We start from the raw sequence: 15,239 nt of genomic DNA on the forward strand, positions 1-15,239 counted from the left end.
ATGCCCAGACCTGAGCACCGCGGGGCTTGAGCCCACGCCCCTCCCAGGAAGCTGCGCTCCCCCGGCTCAGCCACGCCCGTCATCCATGCGTCTCTGATTTCCCTCCACAGAAACCACCTGTGTTTGTGGAGATTGACCTGGGAGACCTTGCCGAGGAGGTAAAGCGCCAGAGCCAAGAAAGCCCGGCCACCCTCAGGAGGCGGCCTGCTCGGGGCCCGCAGCGGTCCCGGGACCGTGCCCAAGCAGGGTGTGCTGGCCCCTGAGGAGAGACGGGGCCCGGGGTTTGAGGACTGGCCTGGGGACCAGAGGGCACCTGGCCTCTTTCTCAGTCCCTCACGCCAACCCACACACATTCCTGCACCACCAGAGACCCCAGGGCCTGGGTCGACACTCGAGGTGCCCAGGGGCCTCAAGAACCTCTTGTGGGATTGTGCTGGGGTGGTGAGTGGGTCCAAGCCAGGAGCAGGAAGACTTAGTCTCCACATGCAGGGAAGGCTCACACAAGTCACCATGCCCTTCCATGCCTCAGTTTTATCATCTGCAAAATGGGGATCTTAATACCGCAGCCCAGCGTTGTTCTACAGTGCCCTCAGAACACTGCTGGCGCCCAGAGAGCCCAGTATCAGCTGCTATCTTCACCACCACCACCATCATCCCTGTCTCCACCATCACCACAACTACCACCCCACTCACTGTCTCCATCAGCGTCAGCATCGCCATCACACAGCCACCATCACCACCTCCGACACCACCAGCATTTCAGCACCACTCTCTGTAAACGGAAGTGGTTGACCCAGTGACCTGATTGGGCCTTTCCAACACAAATATTCTCTGTTTCTCTTGTTGTGAGGAGCCGTCTCTTTGGAAGCTTTCTCTAATTCTCTCGGCAAAAGTAAGCCCCTGCCTCGGGGCTGCTCCTTTCCAGGTGGTACTTCCTAGCTCTTCGCCCTCAGAACACGATGCATGGTGAAGAGAGTTGGTTACTGACTCACCCCAAGGTTACCGACGGGACAGGGTTCAGGGACTCAAGAAGGTTCAGCCAGGGCAGAGCTGGGACTGAGGGACCAGGCCTTCTGACTTGCATTCCAGGGTCAAGGGCACGGCCCCTTGGTCTGGGTCCCCTAGTTAGAAACCCCCGCCTGACGGAGCCCCGCAGCGTGGGAGGACGCTCGGGCCGTCTGCATATCCCCTCTTGTTCTCGGCGGGCCCAGCAGGTCCAGCCTCAGTCCCTAATGCCTCCCACCCCACAGGTGGTCACGTGCATCACAAAAGAAGAGAAGCGGCCCCAGAGGGACATGGGGGATGTGTCAGAGGACGAGTGAGTGAGGCGTCTACTCAGGGGGGCCTGGGGGGCAGGGGGGTGTTTGTGCCAACGCCTCCACCCTCCCGGGTAGAGATCGTGAGGCTCTGAAGCCAGGAGGACGTGCGACGCTCGCCCAAGGGCTGTGGGTCGGTGGTATTTTAAACGATACAGAGAAGCGCAAAGAAGAAAATAGCAGTTCATCCACCTTTCACCTGAATCAACTGTATTAATATCTTGGCTGATTTGCTTGCACAGTTTTAAAAAGGAAAAATTCTCTATTCACCTTGTAAAACTGATAGTCATTTAAAATAAATGAAGCGACATGAAGTAGCAAAACAGAGAGGAAAGGTTTAAAACACCCATGTGCCACCAACTAGAAACAGTCGGGCATGTGGGCGCCTGGGCCCCGAGGGGCCAGAGCAGAGGCCGGAGCATGGGTGAGCGGAGGCAGGGGGCCCCCGGCCACTCTCCTGCTTTCCAGACGTGCTTGGCCGCAGCATCCAGGCCCTTTGCAACTTGGCAGTGGCTGTTACTGCCTCTCCCTGTGCTGGGTTCCAGGGGGACAGTGTCCCTGTGAGGAAGTGTCACCCCTAAGTCTGCGCTGATCTCTGCTCACACGGCCAGGCACACAGCTTTTACCAAGGTGTCAGGACTGCCTGGCACAGCCTCAGATCTAGGCTTGCCAGGAAAGTCTTCCTTAAGCTAATGTCTGCTTTTCTCATCATTTCTTACTGGACATGGTGATGGACTTGGTCACCCTGGACACAGCCTGGCAGCTCCTTTACTGCCCCAGGCCAGGCGGGCCCAGGCCCACCTCTCAGCCTCTGGGTCTGGCTCCCACACTCTGCTCAGCTACCCCAGAGAACCTGTGGATGGGCCATGCCTAGGAACCAGGCCTCGGCGGCTGGCAACTGCTTGGCGGACAGGACAGGGTCTGCTCGTGGGGGGTGCCTAGATACATGCCAGGAAGGCGGGGTCACCTGCCTGCTCACCTGCAGCCTCAGTCCGTCCAGTCGGCCCCCTTGGGCACCCAGGTGCCTGTTAGGGGCCCATTGGGGCACTTTGGCCCAGAGCCATGGAGGTCCCTGTGAAGAGGAGTACCATCAGACCCCAGAGGCAGCCTTGGTTGGAAGTGGAACCCCCAGAGCTCCCCCAGCAGGACTAGGCACAGGCCACAGTGCTCTGGAAACACTGACTGTCCACCTGTGACGCCTCTTCACGGCTGGGCTGTGGATGGACGGGGCGTCAGGCTCAGCGGGCCCTCAAGACCTCTCGGGCTCAAGGGGCTCCTGTTGGAATGGAGATGCCGAGGCAGGAGAGGGGAGGGCCCCAGAGGGGCCTGGGAGCTGTCTCTGGCTGGCGAGCTTATCCACGTGGAACTGGTGGGAGGGGGTAGGGTGCCTCTCACCCTCTTCCCTTGGCCTCTAGGTCCAGGACCAGCTGGGTGTGCTGCATCCCGTACTCCACCAGAAAGAAGGTGAAGCAAAGCGCGTAGCCTGGAGAAGGTAATTCAGGCTCAGGGAGGGGCCGAGCTGAGGGAGGGGCAGAGCATGGCGTGGGGTGGGCGGAGGGCAGGCTGCCTCCCGGGTCCTACCCCAGACCTGCCCCTCTGGCCAGTAACTGGGCCTCCACATGGCTCCTGGACCAGCCAGACCGGGAGGGGCGAGGATGCAGACAGCTGTCCTGAGACACCAGAGGAGCCTGCTTCAGAGGTGCCATGACTGCTCCACACATGATGCTCCACCACTGGGAAGCGATGAGGCCATCTTTTAAACACGCAATAAAAAGTGAATGAAAGATGTTGTACTTCTCAAGGGCCCCATCCCTTCTTGCCACAAATCTTGTCCCACAAAATGTACATCAGGGAAGAGAAGCAGCTCAGGGACTTATCTCCCAGGTCACGTGGTCACGCCTCCCAGGTCACATGGTCATGCCTCCCAGGTCATGAGGTCACACCTCCCAGGTCACGCGGTCACGCCTTCCCTCCCAGGTCACATGGTCACACCTCCCAGGTCACGTGGTCACACCTCCCAGGTCATGAGGTCACACCTCCCAGGTCACGTGGTCACACCTCCCCTCCCAGGTCATGTGGTCATGCAGCACCTCACTTTTAGCCCCAGAGCCCCAGGGGCCTGGCCCCAACCACAGCTGCCACCAGGGCACTGAGGAACCTGGGCATTGGTCCCCGAAGACCAAGGGGCAGGCGTTCCTACAGCTGGACTGGGAGCCTTGAGGACCACACGGAGGAAATGCAGCCACAGGGAGATGCCGCCTGCAGGGGGAGGGAGGCAGGACCAGGAGGGAAGCCTCACCAGGGAGACCCCGCGAGGTCTGTGGCTCCTTTGTCCAACCAGCTGGGGCTTGGCAGCCCACCTCCGGCCATGCGTCTGACTCAGCCCAAGACTGAGGACGCGGCATCACAGCGCCTCCTGAGGACACATCCACAGCCTCCACCAATAGGCACAGCCTCCCAAGCAAGCACCCCCTCGTCCCTGCCCCTGGGTGGCAGCTCCCAGCCCTGGCACTCGGCCACCGAGATGGCCACTGAGAGAAGCTTCCAGAGAATTGGCCAGAGGAGGCCACAGGCCAGGAGTGTGACTGGTCCTCAGCCAATACTCTCCCTGTCCATCCCTGGCCTCCACGGACAGCTGGCCTTGTTCAGACCCATGGAAGAGCCCAGGGCAGGGCAGCCCCACATACGTGCATGTCTGGCTGCGGGTGACCTTCACCTCCTGGGTCAGCTGGGGCGCCTGCAGGGAGCCAGTCAGGGCGGCCCATGAGAGCCGGCAGGACGGTGCGGGGGCGGAAGTGGTGGAGCCCACGGGCCAGGCTCTAGAAAGGCAGGTGGACGCGGCCTGGGAGCCTTCGATCTGGTCCCCAGGCCTGCTGAGGCCACAGAGAGACCCCTACCTGGGAAGCTGGGCCACAGCCAGCGGAGACGACGCTGTGACCCGGACCTGCAGGGTATGAAGAGCCGACAGCCTTAAGGAGAGTGGAGCCCTAAGGTCACCGCTGGCGGCGAGATCGCTCGCCCCGGAGCAGGAAGGAGGCCAAGCCCCGACCCTTGCCGCCCCGGGGGCCGTGGAGCTGTCTGTCCATCTCGGTACTTGGAGCCCAGCCCTCATGGACTGCAGGCGGGAGGGGGGCATATACACCCGGGAGGGCCCCAGTCCTCAGGGCCCCCAACTTAGCCTGCGAGGCTGGCCCCCCGGCCTGACCCGGCTCCCTCCCCAGCACCTGCAGGCCCACAGCTGCTCAGACCAGTGAATTCGAGGCCGCAGGGCCCCGAGGGCGGGCCCAGCCCAATGGCTCTGGTGGACACAGCACCCCGCTAGGCCTGTCCCTGCCGCCAGCCTGTTCCTCCCAGCATTGTTAGTCTCTCCCAAATCGCACATGCTCTTTCATTGTGGGCAACGTGGGAGCTGGCAGAAAGCGTGTAACCTGTCCCCTTGCGACCTTCATACCACCGCTGGCAGGATTTCTGCTTCTGCTTCAAATATGTAGAGCGAGCTGTATATGGAGATAGGTAAACACAGCTTTTTCACAAAACTGACACCACACTGCACTAGTTTTGGGGTGTGTTTTACTTTTTGTTTTGTTTTGTTTACAGTTTTTCCTTTTATCCTCGCAAACCCTTTCCCACTACTGTCGGTCAGTGTTTGCTGAAAGCCTGCCTTGTGCCAGGTGATACTCAGGTGCCGGGGTCCTGCCCCGGCTGATCCAGGGTATTTGAAGCGGGGACGGCATCAGCGACCTATTTATTTAAATATTTTATCAAAGATATAAAGAGTAATAGGATGAGGATAGCTCAGTAGGAAAATTCAGTGGAGAAAAGAGGCTGAGTAGCTTGGTTTACGCGGGAGACCAATAAAACTTCAAGACAAGAAGCTTGCACCACTTACGTAGGCCACAGGCGTCCTTCCGTTCTCCCGAAGGAGAGGAGACACTGAGGCCTCCCCGGTCAGATCTTAGAAGCCCAGGCATAATTAGTAAGCATGGCGGGTTCCGCGCTCCAGATGGAGACTCAACCAGAGTTAGAGAGAGCGCGACATGGGGAGACCAGTATTTCGAGAAACTGATCCCAATTCTTTATTTTCCATGGTCTACTTTTATACACTGAGATGTTATGCAAAAGTCACGCGGGGTCAGCAGTCCTGACTTTTATCAAAGTCAGGTGCTTCATACAAATGTATACAGAGGTCTTAGGGGTGTTACATCATCTTCTGGCCAGGGGGGCCTGCTGACAATTTACGACCCTCTCCTTGTGACAGTGGTCAGTCAACCAGGACACTTATTTCTCCAGGGGTGATTATTCTCAAAACAGACACCACCCAAATAAAGTTACATTCCTATAGGGTGAGGGTGTAGTGGGTTTTAGTTAAGGAAAGAATTTACTTAGCCTAAGGTCTAACGTGATTAATATCAAAGGTCAATACTTATTCCTTCTATATATTCATTAACGTGTGTAAGGGCAGGGATGTGGAGACTTAGCAACAAACGTTGGCTCAACAAATGAAAAACCCTTCACCAACACAATTTCTAATCAGCCCATTATACTTATACTAATGGTTTTCTAACTTTTCTAAGGAACCTGTTTTTAGAAAGTTTAAAGCATCTCGTGCCTCTCACGGTTGGGAGGCTGTGAGCAATCACATGTGGCCGGACAAGCCTGTCAGGCAGGCTAGAGAACCTTCAGAGGAGTTTGTAGGTTAAAACACTCTTATCATGCCCAGGAATTATTATTAACTGGAGCTCTAGGTTAACTCCTTCTCCGAAAGAGGTGGTGGGGGACAGCCCCCCGTAAAGTCAGAGATGTAGGTGAGAGCACAAAGTAGTAAAGTAGGCAGGCTCTGGTTATGGGGGTAGATGCTCGAGGAGTTCCAGGGGGACTCCTGAGGCTCGATCCCGCCTTTGCGTATGTCGAGCCTCCTTCCTCATGACCTTTGTCATGGGCGGAGTACCTCACTCTGGCCCCCAACACTCAGGGGACACATGGTGGTTGAACAAACCCTGGCCTCTCAAGCCTCCAGTCTGGGGGGAGACAAGCGTGGACGCCCACTGCTCGTTGCCTAACAGACGGTCAGCTGCATCCCCTGGAAAGCGGTGCTCCACGGCTGCTCCACCCGGGGCAGGCACCTGCCGTCAGGCTGACAGATTAGGAGGAAACGCAGGTGGTGGGCTGGGCGGGGAAGGGGCCTGGGGAGGGCGAGCTGAGGGTGGCGCTCGTGGCCACGGCGGCGGACCCTCAAGGGCGGTGCTTGCTCTGCACCCCGCGACCTGCCCTGCACGGACTAGCATCTTTCACGTCCACACTGCGGGCCCTGTTATTCCCCCTGCTTTTGCAGCAGGAAGGAGGGGTGGCGGGTGGCAGTGAGGGGTCACTAGCAGGGCACCCCGCATCCAGGCAGCTGCCCTCAGGAGCCACCGTGCCGGAGCATCAGCTGGCTCTTCCTGCCGCTCCAAGGAAATGGATGTGCAAGGGCCGTGTCCGAGGCCGCTTCTCTGAGCTCCCGCCGGGACCGGCGGCTGCGCTTGACTGGAGCGCCCCCTAGTGGCGAGCCGGCCCTCCGGCCTCCCGCTGACGTCCAGCCGGAGTGACGCTCCCAGACCTTCCACCAGGAGTCGGTGGCCTGACATCTCCTCACCTTACAGACGTGAACTCTCCTCTACTCACTAACAAGCAGCCGGAAGGAGGCTGTGTTGGTGGCCAGCGGCGGGCGGACTGAGGGGCGGGACCCAGGCCTCCTGTGCGGAGCTGCCCTGCTTTTGCATCCAGGGCACAGAGGTCAAGGGTCCTGGACCCCGGCCCTCCCTGTGCCATGACCTCGAGACCCACAGTCCCAGGAGCTATGGAGGACGGACAGACAGGCCTGCCCTCTGTGTAGAGTCCTGCGCACCTCCAGGGGTGGGTGGACGACACTTGGCCCGTGCGGAACCCAGGCCCCAAAGAGAGGCTCCCCATGATGTTCTGCCGCACTTCACGTGATTTGACAAAATGCAGAGCTGACTCACAGGGCGCCACGCTTACAGCCCCGTGCCCAGTGTCCCCGAGGTGCCCCTAGGTGCCCCCAGGTGCCCCCATATCCCATGTCCCCAGTGTCCCCGGGGTGCCCCCAGGTGCCCTGAGCCTGGGGCCGTAGCTCCAGACACCCTGCTGTCCAGGCTGGAGGGCCCATCTGGGACGAGCTTGGAGCTGAGAAAGGCCAGCTTGGCCGCAGTGGGTGCTGCTGAGGCCTTGGGAGGTGAGGGGCTTGCCAGGGCCAACGGGCCCCCAGGGGCAACCCTCAGAGGTGGTGGGGAGCAGCAGCCCAGGCCACGCGAGGGGAAGAACCCCTCCTGTCCATGAGTTGTCCTTCCCCGAGCACAGCCCAAGGACTCCACTGAGGCCTCACATGGAGCACCCCAAGCCCAGGGCTGGTGCCGCTCTCTGGGGCGTCCTGGGTTCCAAGGCCTGACGTGGGTTCCTGGACAGGGCAGGACAGCGGTCAGTGCTGACAGCCAGAATCGCGGGCCAGGGAGCGGGCCAGGAAAACACAAAGCGTCCCCGCCTGCCCCTCCTCAGGCAGAAAGCGGGAAAAGCGCGGTCCCCAAGGGGCTGTCCAGGGCAGGGGAAGACAAACCTGAGGCCCCCCAGGGCAGCAGCAGCACCCACCTGCCCATCTGCCCGGCCGTGTGTCAGGGGCTGCTCCTCTCAGCCACAAACACCCTCCACGGGCCCAAGATGTGGGAGCCAGAGCCTCGTTCATGGGCCAGGGTCACGGGCAGCCGGAGACGTGGTACGTCCTGGGCCCACAGGTGGGGGGCGCTGGGGCAGAGAGCTGCCGCCTCCAGCTTGTCCGGGCCCGGCCCCTGCCGGCTCCTCCCAGGCCCTCCCTGGCTACAGGCAGCTGTCCTTGCCTCAGTCCTCACACTCTCTCATCCTGGACTCCATGCCCTTCGGAGAGCGAACAGGGCCTTCAGACCTGGGCCCCTGCTTCCTGAGGAGCCAGGCAACCACGTGGGCCAGGAGTAAGACTCCGGCTTCTTCAGTGACCAGTACTGCCCGCCATCCCAGGGCTGCTTCGCTGGTCCCCACCCCATCCCGTGTGTGAGCCCTGCTCAGGGTCCACGATCACTGGCCCCAGCCCTAGACGCAGGCCTGCCTCCCAGCTCTCCCGGAACGAAAGGGTCTCACCCAGACCCTCCTCCAAGCGTGGAGCTCTGACCTCATTTCCCGGGGCTTCTGGGGATGTGTGCCCCAGTCAGCGTCCACCGGCCTGGAAACCTCCAGCCTGGTCTGTGCCCCCCAAACCAGGGACTTCCCTGGCCTGGAACACCAGCCCTGGCTCCTCTGTTTTCACCGGAATAGTTGAGGGTCCTGCCGGGGCGGCTCCGGCATCACCCGGGCCGCTGAGCGGCGGGCGGGGAGGGGCACTGGGTGTGGGTCTGACAAGTCCCAGGACAGCCTGCAGCCCAGCTGCTGACACACGTGATCCTGGCCCCAGTCACACCTCTGGCCCGACAGGACAGGACAGGATGAAGCAGGGCAGCTCAGACACCACGGCCCCTGCAGGGGTGCTCACTTAACCTAGAGCTGACTCAGCTGACTACCTGACCCCGCTAATAACCTAACCCACCTTACTTCTCAATCCAGCTGACCGCCTACCCAGCTGACCATGTTCCATACCGACTACCTAGCCCTTCTAACTACTTAACCCAGCTGACTACCGATCCAGCTCACCACCTGCCCAGCTGACCATCTGCCGGGTCCCTCTAGACCAGCGGCTGGCTCCCTGGGTGAGGGTTCTGCTTGTCACAGGGACAGTCCCTGGGCAGCCCCAGCACGCTCAGACACCACCCATCCCCCACCCCCACCCCCCTGCCATGGAGAACAAGCTGGCTGCATTGTGGATGTGAAGACAGAGCCGTGGGAGCCACACCGACGCCATGAGGTGACTCCAGAGGGGCGTGCAAGGCTCTGCGTGCCTGCGGACGTCTGCCCTCTTGCTCTGTGAGCCTCCGCAGCTGGAGTGGGCTCACCCAGACGACCTTCTCTTTCCCTCTTTCCCTGTCACTTATCTAGGGAAGGTTTCCTGAAAGCGGCGCTGTCCTCGTCCCTGTTTGCTTGTTTACACAGGCGGCTGTTTCCACTGGCCCAGCTCGCACACACGTGCCACTCTGGGTGACAATACACCAGCCCGAGTCTGCTGCTCACGGCGTCTGTCTGTGGCTGCTGGCCGCACTCCCAGGGTGTGCCCTGTGTCTGCTACAGGCTCTTACTTTCCTAATTAATTAAATTGGGGAACATTTCCTGGCTTTCTGGCCCCACAAGATATTCCAGGCTCAGCTTGTGTTTTCCCTGACCCAGTGGGGAGTGGGACAGGTGGGGGCACCCATTCAACAACGACAGCTCACAGGGGAGATTCCAGGCATCACTGAGAAAGCTGAAAAGATGTGCTGTAGGAACATAGAGAGCAAGGGCACCCTCTCCCCACGGAGGAGATGGGGGCCTCCAGGCCAGCCAGCAGGGCAGCTGCGGGTCCAGGTTGGGGACACCACTGTGACCCCAAGGAAGGAAGGAAGGGCAGACAAGCTTCCAGGGGCCTGAGGCTCCAGCTCAGTCTTCCCCTCACACGGGGAGCAGGTGGGCAGCAGGCCCTGAACCCCAAGTCTGCGGCATCCTCAGCTCATGGGTGCCCTGGGAGAGTCCAGAACATACAGCTACTTGCCTGGAAGGCAGCCCTCCCCCCAGAGCCTGAAAACGTTCTTCCTGAGAAACTCGGGCCAGCCTCCCATACCTGGCCTCCCACGCCTGGCCTCTCACACCTGGCCTATCACACCTGACCTCCCACACCTAGCCGCCCACACCTGGCCTCCTATACCTGCCCTCCTCTGCCTGGCCTCCCACGGCTGGCCTCCCACACCTGGCTTCTCCCACCTGACCTCCTATACCTGGCTTCCTATACCTGACCTCTCCTGCCTGGCCTCTCACACCTGGCCTCCCACACCTGGCCCCCCACATGTGGCCTCCCCTGCCTGGCCTCCTCACCTGACACCTGCTCCTTGAGACCCTGGCCTCTCCCCCACAGTGACTCTCACCCAACACTCACCAGCACCTCAGTGGATGACCCATTCGGTGCTTGTGTGACACTTCTGGAACAGGCACTGCCATTCGCTCTGTGCTGTCCATGGCTGGGGCCATGGAGAGGTCAGCACACTGGCCAGGGCCACGCAGCACACGAGCTGGCCAGCAGCTGTGAGGTCGGTTGGGGCCTGACCCTGCCTCCTGTGCTCGTGCCCGTTCACAGCTCGGGAAACTGAGGCAGCCTCCAGGCCTCTCACCAGGGCCTGCAGAGACCCTGGTCCCGCCTCCCTCAGGGGTGTCCCCGCCCCACTCTGGGAGGTTGCCCCATCTTGAGCACACAGGCGCAAGGCTGAGGCTGGTGCTGTGTTCAGGAAGGCTCTGCTGTAGGGCAGCTGAGCGTCCAGAAGGGATGGGGTGGCAGGTGAGGGCCACCAGGAAGGTGCTGGCCACGGGGCTGGCTGAGCCAGGGTGGAGATAGGAGGGGAGACTGCATTCCTGGAGCAAGCGTCAAGGTGGGCTGCGTGGAGACCCCTCCCCCGAGGCACCTGTATCTGAACCCTCGGACCGAAGGGGACATCACCTCACCGGGGACAAGGACTTGGCGGGTGGGATTGAGGCGGGGCTCCTGTTCTGTGGAAGTGGGCCACTGCACCAGCTGGGCCAAGGGAAGGCAAGGGAAGGCTGGCCCGGAGGCAGGCGGGGCCGGAGATGCTGCGCTGTTGGGTGTGGCCCCGAGGTCAGGCCACCCGTGCTGGGAAGAGAGGATCCCTGAAGGTGGCCTTGCAGCTCTCGGAGCCCAGCACAGCCTCGACTGACCCCCAGCTACTAACGGGGAGGCACTGAGTCGATGGAATCTTAAGCTGTGAAGCCTGTGATCAGCCAGAGCTGCTCCCTTGGGGCTGAGCCGTCACCCTGGGGCCTGGCCGGCTACGAGGAGAATGCAGAGTCCAGGGCCGCAGTCCAAGCCAGGACCCTGGAGCCTGCCTGGCGGCTCAGGGCTGAGACATGCTGGACTCTGGCCTGGACAAACATGGGCTCTGCAAGCAGCAGGGGCTGAGTGCAGGACAGGGAGTCCCTACCATGAATCCTGCTTCCCTTCCCGCTCACCACCCCACCCCCACTCCCCACCCCCCCAGCCCCAACTCCCCATCCCCACCCAGGGCTTGTCCCTGACGGACCCACACTTCCTGGCACTTGTGTCTGTGTTTTCCAACTCTGAGCTCTTGAAAAATCCTCTGAACCTGGTGGAAACCTATTGCGGGTGAGTGTCTTTTCCGCAAGCACTAAGGAGCTTCACGCGGGTTGCTGTCCTGCCTTCACCAGCTCGTCCTGCACAGCCCTGCTGGGTTTTAGGAAGCTAGTCATTTGTGCAAATTCCATGCAGCAAGGGGCTTTTCCGATTGTGATCACAGTTTGCAAAGTTGCTGAGTTTCAGCTGACCTTTGGCGCCAGGCCTGGCGTGGAGAGGGCGCTCCACGGCTGTGTGCACGCTTGTGCAGCCGAGGCGTAGCCCCTCCGTGCCAGGTACTTCTCCAGGGGAGCAAAGAGAAGATGTGAAAACAAACGCGCGTCCAGGCCTCCAGCAGCTCACAGCCAACAGGAGCCCCGAGCCTCCTGAGTGCAGTTTACCGCAAACAGCAGTTGCCACAGCAACAGAAAGCAGGCGGCGGGGCCAACAGCACCCCCAGTTTGGCTGCTGAGAGACAGATGTCTGGGAGATCAGGCTACCAACCCTTTCCTCGCTAAAGGGGAAGAAGCTGGATCTTCTGGGAGAGATTTAAGAGGACAGTCTGAAATCCAACAAAAGCAAGGGCTGCGGAAAGAGGCAGGCTGCTGGGCCAGAAGCCAGCCCCCCAAGGCTTTGTTTGTTCTGGCCTCGGCCAGGCTGCGCTTTGCAGCAGGCAGACAGAGGCCAAACCTTTACTGGTCAAACAGCGCATGGGGGCCAAGTTTGCTAGGAGAGAAAACAGTGGCCCGGGGCCAAAGGCGGCTTTTGGGAGCTGTTTTCCACTTTCCCTCCAAGCAGCTGGAGGTCCTGGGGCGGAGGCTCCCGGCAGCATCATGCCTGAGGACTGGGTCCTGACCTGGAGTTGAGGCCCCAGGGAAGCAAGGAAGGGTCTTCCCGTACTAGGACCCCAGGCAAGACTGGGGGTTGGGGTCGGGGAGAGGGAGGCCCGCTGATTCTGTGAGCAGGTGGAGAGGGGAGCTGGGCGCCAGGCCCTCCCGGGATACTCCTCCATGGCCCTCACCTGCCCAGGCCCAGCAGCCCCATCCCGCAGCAGAGGGTGGGTCTCTTCCCATACCTTCGCTCCGGATGGCTGCAGGAGACCCTCCACCAAGGTGCCTGGCCAGGGGCACCACGGCACTAAGCAGTCAGCACTTCACGAGTGGCCTATCGGAACCGTGAGCTTGACCAGGCCGTCTGAGGCAGGGGCGCCACACAGAGGCACAGGCCCTGGTCCTCAGGGTCTTGTGAGGGGTGCCCAGGTGTTGTGATGGGGGAGGACCCAGGCCTGGGCACTGCAGCCAGACATGGCTGGGCCGAGACCCCAGGGAGCTGAAAAGATTGGGCTGAAAGGCCAGGTTGGCCCCGGGTTCCAGACAAGCAAAAGCGAGCCTCCCCACACTGCTTGGGGGGGGGGTGGAGTGGGTGGCGTGCGGACGTCTAAGGATGGAGTCCAGCACACATCCAGGCAGCCGCCCATAGCCCTTTGGGGACACTGCCTGTCCAGGCAGACCCCGCAGAACAAGATGGGCAGGCGGGTCTGGCCCTGAGCCATCTGTTGTTGTTCAGTCGCTCAGTTGTGTCCACCTCCTTGAGACCCCGTGGACTGCAGCACGCCAGGCTTCCCTGTCCTTCACCAATTCTCGGAGCTTGCTCAAACTCACGTCCATTGAGTCGGTGATGCCATCCAACCATCTCATCCTCTGTCATCCTCTTTTCTTCCTGGGTTCTTTCACAGCATCAAGGTCTTTTAGAATGATTTGGCTCTTTGCATCAGGTGGCCAAAGTATTGGAGCTTCAGCTTCAGCATCAGTCCTTCCAGTGAATATTCAGGGTTGATTTCCTTCTGGATTGACTACTTTGATCTCCTTGCATTCCAAGGGACTCTCGCGAGTCTTCTCCAGCACCACAGTTGGAAAGCATCAGCTCTTCAGCACGCAGCCTTCTTTATGGTCCAACTCTCACATTTGTACAACTACTGGAAAAACCAGTTTGACTGTACGGATCTTTGTCGGTACCTATTCTCATTTTTTTCGGAGAAGGCAATGGCACCCCACTCCAGTACTCTTGCCTGGAAAATCCCATGGATGGAGGAGCCTGGTGGGCTGCAGTCCATGGGGTCGCTGAGCGTCAGACGCGACTGAGCGACTTCACTTTCACTTTTCACTTTCATGCATTGGAGGAAATGGCAACCCACTCCAGTGTTCTTGCCTGGAGAATCCCAGGGGTGGGGGAGCCTGGTGGGCTTCCGTCTATGGGGTTGCACAGAGTTGGACACGACTGAAGCGACTTAGCAGTAGCACTCACATTTTTTAAAGTATTTTTTTCACTGGTGTAAGATTATTGAATTAAAATTAAAGAGCAATAAACTGAATGCACCTGAAGTGTGTAATTAGGTTTGGGTGTGCGTTTGAACCCAGAAACCTCACTGTGTCCATCACACACTCTCCAGGACATCCCAGAAGCCAGCTGTCTGCCTGTGGCTACAAATTTTGTACAATAGGAACCACACAGGTGGGCTCTTTTCGGCCCGGCCTCTTTCACTCGGCTTTGTGACTTTGAGACTCTCCTGTCCTTACATGTTTTCTTCCCTTTTTAATTCTGAGTAGCCCTGTGCTCCGTGAGGCAGACGTGTCACCAGATGACAGACATATGGTCTGTTCACGGCTTCAGTGATTCCAAAGGAAGCTTCTTGTTCACACCTTGGTGTGGACACACATTTTGTTTTCTGAGTAAACAGCAAAGGGTGGGATGGTTGGGTGGCAGCTGTGTAGGTTTCTGTCATTTGTTTTTTTCTTAATAGGAGAAGTTTTTAATTGCAACGAAGTCCAATTGATCAATTTTTAAGATTATTTCATGTTTTCTGTGTTCTAAGAAATCTTTGCCTGCCCCAAGCGAAAGACTGTCTCCGGTGTTTCCTTGCAGAAGTTTCATGGTTTTAGAACTTACATTTATGTATAACCTATTTGAGTTTTGTGTGTGTGTGTGTTGTATGAGACAAAGGACATGTCTTTCTCCCTATAAGGACATCCAGTGGATCCAACACTATCTGTTGAAAAAGCTTTCTCTCCCTTTGCGTTGTCTTGGCGCCTTTGTTTAAATGATTTACCGTATACAGCAGGTCTGTTTCTTTTTTAAAGTCATTTTTGAAAGGAAAATTCCAAGACTCTTTTTTCTAAATTTGGTCCTCCGTCCTCCCCCGCACCCTGCCACATTTGACTCACCTCCATCCATTCTGTTTGTCTCAAACTTTCCTTAAATAATTAAATATATATCTACCATACAACCCACAACTGCTCTCTGGGGTTATCCTGGAGTAACAAAAATTTGCATTCACAAAAAAGTCTATACTCAAATGTTCACAGCAGCCTTACCTGTGACAGCTAAAGCCCAGAAACACCTACGTGTCCTTCCGTGGTTAAACAAGTCCTGGCCCATCCTGGAAGCAGTGTATTGCAATTACGTTATGCTCCTGAAATGACAAATTATTGTGATGGAGAAGAAGCCAAGGGCTGGGGAGGGACAACATGAAGGAGTCCTCTGCGGGGACGGGAGTTTCACGTCCTGAACACGGCCTTAGGGTCTACACGTTGTGGGACCCCTGCACGAGACACCCAAAGGAACGCACAATCCTGCAGAGACTGGTG

At 58.9% G+C, this 15,239-nt stretch overlaps 1 long non-coding RNA gene across 1 annotated transcript; it reads left to right on the top strand.

The window, feature by feature from the left end:
- The first annotated feature begins 136 nt into the window (after positions 1-136).
- On the top strand, positions 137-3,067 carry LOC138990221 (uncharacterized). The gene is made up of 3 exons (XR_011466338.1): positions 137-1,318; positions 2,732-2,808; positions 2,952-3,067. It is a non-coding gene; the product is annotated as an uncharacterized lncRNA (long non-coding RNA).
- The last annotated feature ends 12,172 nt before the right edge of the window (positions 3,068-15,239 follow it).

Source organism: Bos mutus, chromosome 12 (assembly GCF_027580195.1).
Source record: "Bos mutus isolate GX-2022 chromosome 12, NWIPB_WYAK_1.1, whole genome shotgun sequence".
Taxonomy (NCBI): Eukaryota; Metazoa; Chordata; class Mammalia; order Artiodactyla; family Bovidae; genus Bos; species Bos mutus.